This window comes from Cornus florida, unplaced genomic scaffold, assembly GCF_030987335.1.
Source record: "Cornus florida cultivar Cherokee Brave unplaced genomic scaffold, ASM3098733v1 CherokeeBrave_3.0.0_Hap2_Chr06, whole genome shotgun sequence".
NCBI classification, from domain to species: domain Eukaryota; kingdom Viridiplantae; phylum Streptophyta; class Magnoliopsida; order Cornales; family Cornaceae; genus Cornus; species Cornus florida.
Window position 1 is genome coordinate 63556146 of NW_026775576.1, and position 8956 is coordinate 63565101.

The 8956-nt window shown below is 33.5% G+C and overlaps 1 pseudogene; it reads left to right on the top strand.

Moving 5' to 3' along the window:
• Positions 1–4119: 4119 nt before the first annotated feature.
• LOC132314201 (myosin-11-like) lies at positions 4120–7154 on the top strand (annotated as a pseudogene).
• The last annotated feature ends 1802 nt before the right edge of the window (positions 7155–8956 follow it).

Here is an 8956-nt window from a genome sequence, read left to right on the forward strand (position 1 = left end):
TTCCAGAACAAAGCATATACATTTGAGGTACCATTTCATACGCTTACACTTAGAGGATAAAGTTTTATCACTTGAGAAGATCCATGGGAGTAAAAATCCAGCAGATATGTTAACCAAGGCAGTGACAATTGAGAAACTGAAGCTTTGTTTAGCTTCAGTTGGTGTTCAAGCTTGAGGACAAAGGAGTGAGTTGCTGTGGTGTTTTGCTATGTATGAAGGCATGTGGGAGTTGACAGTTTGATGTTTATTAGTCTCCAAGTGAGAGATTGATAGGTAGTGTGGAGCCTGATAGATACTGTACGCCAATGCCCAACTTATTTGGAGGGTATTTTGGTTATTTTCGCACTTATTATGTTGCCCTAGTGAGAGGGTATTTATTCATACTGAACTCTCTGTATCTGTAGCCGTTTTTTTATCATCATAGTGAAATCCCTGCAATTCTTGGACGTAATTCTAAATTTTAGATGAACCAAGTAAAATCTGTATGTTCTTGTTATGTGTGTGTATTTGATCTATTTCTTGTGTTTTTAATTTCACAACACAATGACCCTGCAATGACCTTGTCCACCAACTGTATTAATTTGCTTCTTTCCTATAAATTTAGCGGTTTATTTTCATCTTAATTAAATTCTGAGACAGATTAATTTGCTGGCATGAGCAAGTAAGAAGCTCGTGGAAGCAATCCGACCCATAGACTTGAAAGTCAGCACTGAGGGGCACACAGACAAAGCCTAACAAGCAGTGATTATTTTTTGCACCAAAAGAAACATAATGATGATTTGAAATTCTTGATACTTCTAATAATAATATAAACATTGATACTCGCATAAAATATGACATAACAAGTATAAATAATATCATAGAATTATGGAGGTAGTATAAAATATATCATAACATTACATGTATAAATGGATTACGAGTAAGAAACACCCCTATTATATATAAAAGACGTAAAAAATATCTTTATTGTTTCTTTTGGTGCAAAAAATACCTGCTTTCTTTTTTAGCAAAAAAACCCCAAGCCATTTAGACCAAAATGTTTATAAAAATCCCAAAATTGCCCTCCTAATCCCATAGGAGTGAACATTATTTCCGGATATAAAATAAAATAAAAATTTGTCAACCCTTATTTTCACTGATTAATAAGTTGTCTTCTTCCAAGCACTTTCCTAAATTAAAAAATATGCATAAAATACTCAGTAAATAAAAATCCACCACCCATGTACTGTTCCCCTCTTTCTTCGAGCTCCTAAAGCATATTGGAAGACACAATTTTCTCTCTATAGGATCGAGCATTAGTTTTCCTTAATTTTATATATGATGTTTAAAAAATGAGGAGTTTCATTAAGACATATTATCATGGCTTTTTTTTTTTTTTAGTTGGGTACTCACACACATGTTTTTATGGAGGTTCAAACCCCTGATCTCTTTTTAAAAAGTAAATGTTTGGTACCATTAGGCCACTGACATGTTGGTATGGCTTTGTATCTATCAATTATGGTGAGATCTGAATTGAGTTGTCCATTTGACCGTATCATAATAGAAATCTCAATACAGCAGTGATTCTGAATGTGTGCGCTATAGATCGTTTCCCCCTGCTCCAGGCTTTTGATCACGTCCTAAATCTTATTTCAAGGCAAGCAAACCTATCCTTGTGGATCAGTTTTGTTTAGAAACGGACTAAAATGTACCAGTTGACACTTCAATGCTTCTTGTTTTTGTCACAAAGGTGATTGGATTGAATCAACTAGGTTCACTACCTTGTTGACTCTAGCTCGTTAAAGGCCTTTAGACCGTAAGCCTGACTCTGAGTTATCAAAATTAATTCTGATTTTTTATTTTTTGTATATAGTGAAGGTGTTTCTTATACCTAATCCTAAAATATATAATAATAAAAGAAGTTACCTTTCTAATTGGATTTCAATACCATTCCGGATTCGTATTATAATTCCTATACCATAGTTTTCTCTATAAAAAAAATAAATAAATAAATAAATGACTATTATTGTTTTTCAATAGTAAATAAAATAATAAAAAAGTTGCCTTTCTAATTGAGTTTTCTACGCAACTAATAAAAGAAGTTACCTTTCTAATTGGATTTCTATACCATTCGGGATTGATATTATAATTCTTATACCAAAGTTTTTTCTATGAAAAAAAAAAAAAGACTATTATTGTTTTTAAATGGTAAATAAAATAATAAAATGATAAAAAAGTTGCCTTTCTAATTGAGTTTTCTATAAAACTTGAGATTCATATTATAAATAAAATAATAATAAAATAAGTTGCCCTTCTAATTGGATTCCTATGCGATTTGGGATTCATATTATAGTTCCTATATATACCAAAGTTTTCTCTTAAAAAAAATAAAAAAAAAAAAAAAAAAAAAAAAAAAAAAAAAGATTATTATTGGTTTTAAATGATAAATAAAATAATAAAAAAGTTGCCTTTCTAATTGAGTTTTCTATACAACTTAAGACTTTATTGTTTTAAAATATATATTATAGATAAGTTTCCACTCCTTTTTCACCCTTTAGATTTCATTTTCTAATTAAATTTTTTTTCCAAGTAGAAACGTACATATATGGTTTACAACTTTTCTCGACTGAAACTAGAAGGGAGAAGAGGGCAAGGCAAAGAGCAAAGCCAAGCAGGAGCACTAGAAGAGAGAGTGGATCTCCACAAAAAGGTCTATTTATTTATTATTATTTTTAATCTTACTAAATATCAATGTTTTTTTTTTTTTTTTTTTTTTTTTTTTTTTTTTTTTTTTTCCTGTTTCAATCCTTATGCATGTCAATTTTTTTACAATTTCTCTTAGTTGTTCCATTTTATTTAATAAATTTTATCATTAGTTATTTATAGTTATTTTGTTATGTTTGACAATTCTTAATGGGAATTTCAGTTATTATGTATAATATTGTAGGATGCCCTTGTCCATGTCAATATTTTTTTTTACCATTTTTTTTAAGTTGTTTCATTTTATTTAATAAATCTTGTCTTTTTTGCATGCTTGAAAATTCTTAATGGGAATTACAATTATTGTGTATATTAGAGGATGACTTTGACAATGGATGGTAACCAATGTGTTAAATTCAACGTTTGGAGGTGGAGGTAGAAACGACTGAGATTTAAATGACGAAAATAACTTTAATGTTTATTAACCAAAAAAAGTCTTGCTAGTTCCCTCTATTAAGGATATGGAGAAAGAAAACAAAAGGAAATTTTGTGGGTAGCATGGAATTGGTATTTTAAAATTGAAATCGTATAAAATTTAGTTTAAAGTGAACTCTTAGAAGAATAAAAAAAGGTTTTTGAACTAATTTTCCTAATTCCAAGGCAAGAATTCTTATAGGGCAAAGTACAGAAAAACCCGGCCCCTCGGCTTGTAGCCTTTTCTAATAAACTCCCATTGTCTATTTTTTTACCAAAGAACCCCCTCAACTATCTAAAGGGGGCAAAAGAGTTGATATTTGAACCAAAATGCTTTTTTATTTAAATCTTAATTTTCTCAAACTTCAAAAATTCATATCTCACAAACCGTACATTTAAAAATTATAAATAATATATGCACGGAAAGCTTATGAAATAAGGATTCAAAAAATATAAGATTTGTACAATAAACCTTCATAGCCAGAGAGAAATAGGCAATCTAAATATCTACTCCAACAATATTATTTTATTTTTTAAAAATAATATACTTGAGATATTTGAAAGAAATTTCAAGAATTATTCATTTACATATGGAACCGAATATATAAAAAAAAATAGCCCTAACAGAGATCAATTTCATGAGATATCATATTTTAGGTCAAAGTATTTTCATTTTTATAAACTCGTCATTTAAAAAATAAATAAAAATGAATATTTGGTCTCTATTAAAATTTCATTTTTATGAAAATTAAGGTTTAAATAAAAGGGCATTTTGATCTAAAGATTAACTCTTTTACCCCCTTAGATAGTTAAGGGAGGTTCTTGGTAAAAAATTAGATTTATTGGAAAGGACTATAAGTCCAGGGGGTTCTTTAGTAAAAAATTAGACAATGGGGATTTACTCGAAAAGGTTACAAGTTGAGGGGGGTTTTCTGTACTTTGCCCATTCTTATATCCTAGAAAAATATGAAACAACCTGTTATTTCGAGATTTTCAGCAAAGGCGGAGTATCGTGCCATGTCACAGGGTACTTTGTGAGATTTTCGGCTTCGATCTTTCTTTTAAGAGCTAGGGCTGGGTAAAAAATAGTTCACAGACTTGTTTTGTGATAATAAGTCAGCCATTATACTTGCTTCAGAATCTGTTCTTCATGAGAGGACTAAACATATAATGGTGGACATTCATTTTATCAGAGAGGAGGTTCGTTCGGGAATTATCAAGTCGTTCTTTGTTCATTCCTCTAATCAATCGGCCGATGTGTTCACCAAATCTGTTGGTTCATCTTTACTTCATTCCTCGATTACCAAGCTGGGCTTGACTGATATTTTCACTCTAACTTGAGGAGTGTTGAAATATCTTTATTATCAATTTTATTTTTATTTGGTGTTTTATGTAAGATCCCTATAATCATGGGATCCCGTAGATAAGATCACCATAATCATGGAATCCCATAGATTTTGGCATTTTTTCTGTCATTTTTTTATTTGGTTTCCTTTCTTTGTATCATATTCTTGTATATAAATATAAATCTTAACTCTCTGATTGAATAAGCCAAAACCCTTCTTTTCTATAAATATGCATTTTGCTAATCACTTGTAAAATTGCATTAGGATCTGCATAACTCTTCAATGAACCAAAGGGATCTTTCTGAAGTGGAGGAAAAACCATAAAAATCACTAAATGAGAAACGGCAAGAGAATCAGGAGTTACTAATTCGATGTATGCACAAGACCTAGGTTTCACGGGAAATAGACCGATTGCTGCATGTACCATTTATAAATGCCCTGCAATGGAAATCTTTTGAAGTTGAGTGAACTAGTGTGTTTGATAGAATCATTCAAACCATAGGCCATGCAATTGAGGTTTGAACTATCAAGTACTTTATACCACCCAATTTTTTTTTTTTAACATCGATCAGAAGCCTTTTTTGACTCAAACATTATCATTTGAACAGAAAACCCAGGATAACAATGATGCCTTGGCCTATTGGTTATCCAATTCCTCAACTCTTTTGCTGCTACTTCAGCGTACACTAAAAGCCAGGGGTGCAGCTGGAATGACTCCTCAACGTCGTCGATCTTCAGTTAGTCTGTTTGGGAGGATGACGCAGGTAACCAGAAGTTTTAAGTTGAACCAAATGATTTTCTTCCATTTAGCAAAGTGCTTTATTAACTTCAGATCTTTGTCCTTTTCTTTTAGATCGAGTTTCCATGGAACTCTGCAAGGAGTTAATCTCTCCTTTGTAAATGCTGGCGTTACTGTTGGAGTAGGAACTTTACACCAAGTTGAAGCCAAGTACCCGCGGCTCTGCTTTTCAAGCTGCAACTTACAGCATATGTAGAGAAGATTTATGTACTGATCCAAGATAATCTTAAAAAAGAGATTTCTCCATTGCTTAGGTTGTGCATCCAGGTAACTAATTCTGTTACTTAACTATTTTTATTTTTATTTTTATTATAAGTAATTCTGTTACTAAACTAATCACGACTAATATAAAAAGGTGATGTTTCATTTACTTCATATTTCTAACTCTGCTCCTCCTGAATTATAAACATTTAGATTTTTATGTTTGGATCTGATAATTAGGCTCCAAGAACTTCCAGAGCAAGCTTAGTTAAGGGTTCACCACGTTTAGTTGCAAACACTGCGGCCCAGCAAGCTTTGATTGGTCATTGGCAAGGGATTGTGAAGAGCCTTGGAATTTTTTTGAAAACTTTGCAAGAAAATCATGTTTGTGTTTATTAATTATTTGCAGTGAAATTACCTTTTTGCTTAACTGTTTCTGTTTCTTTAATTTTTAATTTAACTTTATTTATTTTCTTCTTTATCTTTTTCAGGTGCCCCCATTTTTAGTTAGTAAGGTTTTCACACAAATATTTTCTTTCATCAATATTCAACTATTCAACAGTTATTGTCATATGGATTCTGTTTGGATGCTTTCGAGTTGTTATACTGTCGGTGTAGTATTTTCTTATGGTTCTGCATACACTGCTTCTGGTTGCAGCCTTCTATTAAACAGGCAAGAATGTTGTTCATTTAGTAATGCTGAATGTGTTAAGGCAGGACTGGCTGAATTGGAAAATTGGTGTTACAAGGCAACCGATGAGGTACCTTGGATTTATTGTCACTTCACTTTGTGATTGTATTATTTAACCGATGAGGTACCTTGGAAAAAAATGAAAAAAAAAAAAAAAATTGTTGCAGTATGCAGGTTCAGCGTGGGATGAGCTCAAACATATCAGACAGGCAATAGGATTTCCGGTAATCTCATCTTTTTGCTATTCATATTTGAATTCCATCTTGAAAGAAAAGTGGCAAAACCGCTGAAACATTACGTCTTCTAATTCAGGTTATACATCAAAAACCAAAGAAATCACTGAATGAAATAAGCCGTGACCTGTGCCCGGTGAGAGAGAGATTTTCTTTTAGCAAAAATAACAGGATATACAGTCATTTCTACCTTCACACTATCAACTAGCGTTTTACTTGTTTTATTTTTCTTTCCTCAGGTGCTTAGCATACCTCAGCTATATCGGATCAGTACAATATTGTACTGGGATGACAAGTATATATGGCACGCAAGGTGTGTCCCCAGATGTAAGATTTTATGAATGCGATTATTCAAACTAGGTTTGAGACATCTTCTTCACAAGATAGAAATTCCATACCACATACATTTATGACAATACTAACCACAATAAGATTTGGCATTCAGGTTATATCCAGCATGAGGGTGTTGATGACTGAAGACTCACACAGTGCAATTAGCAATTATTTTTTATTAGATGATGATTCGAGGTTAGCATCGACATGCTTCCACTTGATGATCTCTTCTACCTTTTCTTTCCTTGCCTTTTTGTTTCAGATTTCATGTTTCATCTCATTGGAACTTAATTGAAGAGTTACCTGGAGCAAAGCGAACTTCACAATGGAAAGACATCCAAAAAGTCAAAAGCAACTGCCGAATAATTCTTTTCCACAACATCATCTTCTTCGGCTAAAAGACTAGCCAAGAAGTAGTCACCACGACCTCGTCCACGAATTCCATAAAATGATGAAATGTGGGAATCACTCTGATCTCTCACGAAAAAGAAACAATCCCCTTAAGGAGTGCAAATTGTGACTCTTCCTCTAAAACAATCGATCGTAGCACAAAATGAAGCTAACCAATCCATCCTGAGTATGACATCAAACCAGTCATCTCTAGGAGGATGAGATCAAACACAAAAGTCCGTCCGACTACCACAATGGAACAATCCCTTACAACTCAGCTCAAGGACACTGAAACCCCAATTGGCGTATCAACACATAACGCCCGATCCATAAAAGTGACCTTTAACCCCGATGCAAGTGCAAATGATGATGATATGAAGGAATGGGATGCACCAAAGTCAAACAAAATACGAGCCCAAGAACCAAACAGTGGAAAGATACCTCGCAGAACTGCTGGACTAGAAGACGTGTCGGCTTGGACAACTACAAAGACACGTCCCTATGGTGTCTGCACCTATGAACTGTCAACCTAAACACCTGACTGCTGCACTAACATAGTAGGAGTATCCCCCCTAGCGGCCGTGAACCCTGTGAAGACATGGCAGGTTGTGGTGGTAGTGGTGGTCTGAAACCTGACTGAGCTATAGCCGACTGTGATTGCCTCTGCTGTGACCCTCTGCCACTACCGGTGCCTGCTCCCCAGTTAGGACAATCCCGAATCATATGGCCTTGCTGGCCACACCCATAACAAGCTCTCGATGCTGAAGGAACTGTAGACGATTTCATAGGACAATTGGACTTGTAATATCTAGGTTGCTGGCACTAAAAATAAACAACTCCACTCTTGTCTGACCCAGCTGGCATGGGAGTAGTAGGAGCAGATCGTGCAAATTGTGCCCCTGAAATTGAGACGAACTACCTGTTGTGTGTTATTATTTATCAATAATAAAATACCACTCGCAATAGTACGAATCTTTGTAGGATAGTACTATAGAGGGGGTGTCGAACCCACAGGGAGATGAGTTATTATGTTCTGCTTTTAACTAATCTTTATTGGTTTACAGGTAACTGGTTGAATTGTTTGATTGGTTATCACGATTATAAACTAAAATTAAACTAGAGTGATCAGAGAGAGAGAGGTCTTAGGGCTTTGACTTCACCACAACCTTCATACTATGTTTAACTATTTCAACTATAGGGATTTAATCAAATTATATTTCAAATGAACTGAACTCAATAACATTCGCTCAATTCAGGTTTTAAAGAAAGATGTTTTATAAAATGTAGTTAACTATAACCTATCTGCAGTTAGCATTGACTATCCACCTATCTACTCCAACTATTTAAACTAATTTGTAAACAATCCATATTTTCTAAGCATAGACTATGAAAACATTCTTTTATAAAAAAACGTTGGAACACCATTACATGACCTCCATCCTTATGTCCGGCAAGGCTCCACCAGATACCGTCCAATAAGAATAGGCTGAGAATAGAAATGAACAGTTATATTTAAGACAAGGTAATAACAATTTAAAAAATATTTAAAATATTAAATCCAATTGAGTTGTCTCAACTGCTTATAGTCATGTAATAAAAAACATAATATACATTAAAAATATCCCAGAGTTAAAAAATCAAACTATAGTACTAGATTGGGTTACAACAATGCCCTAAGAGATGAATTAGCTACTCATGATGATGCCGAATATCATCTGTGTTGTAATCGTCTCCATCATCACAGACGACACTTCTATTCTCAGGATTTTCACCTTCTAAGGTTATGGAAACCCTAAAAGCCGCCACCACA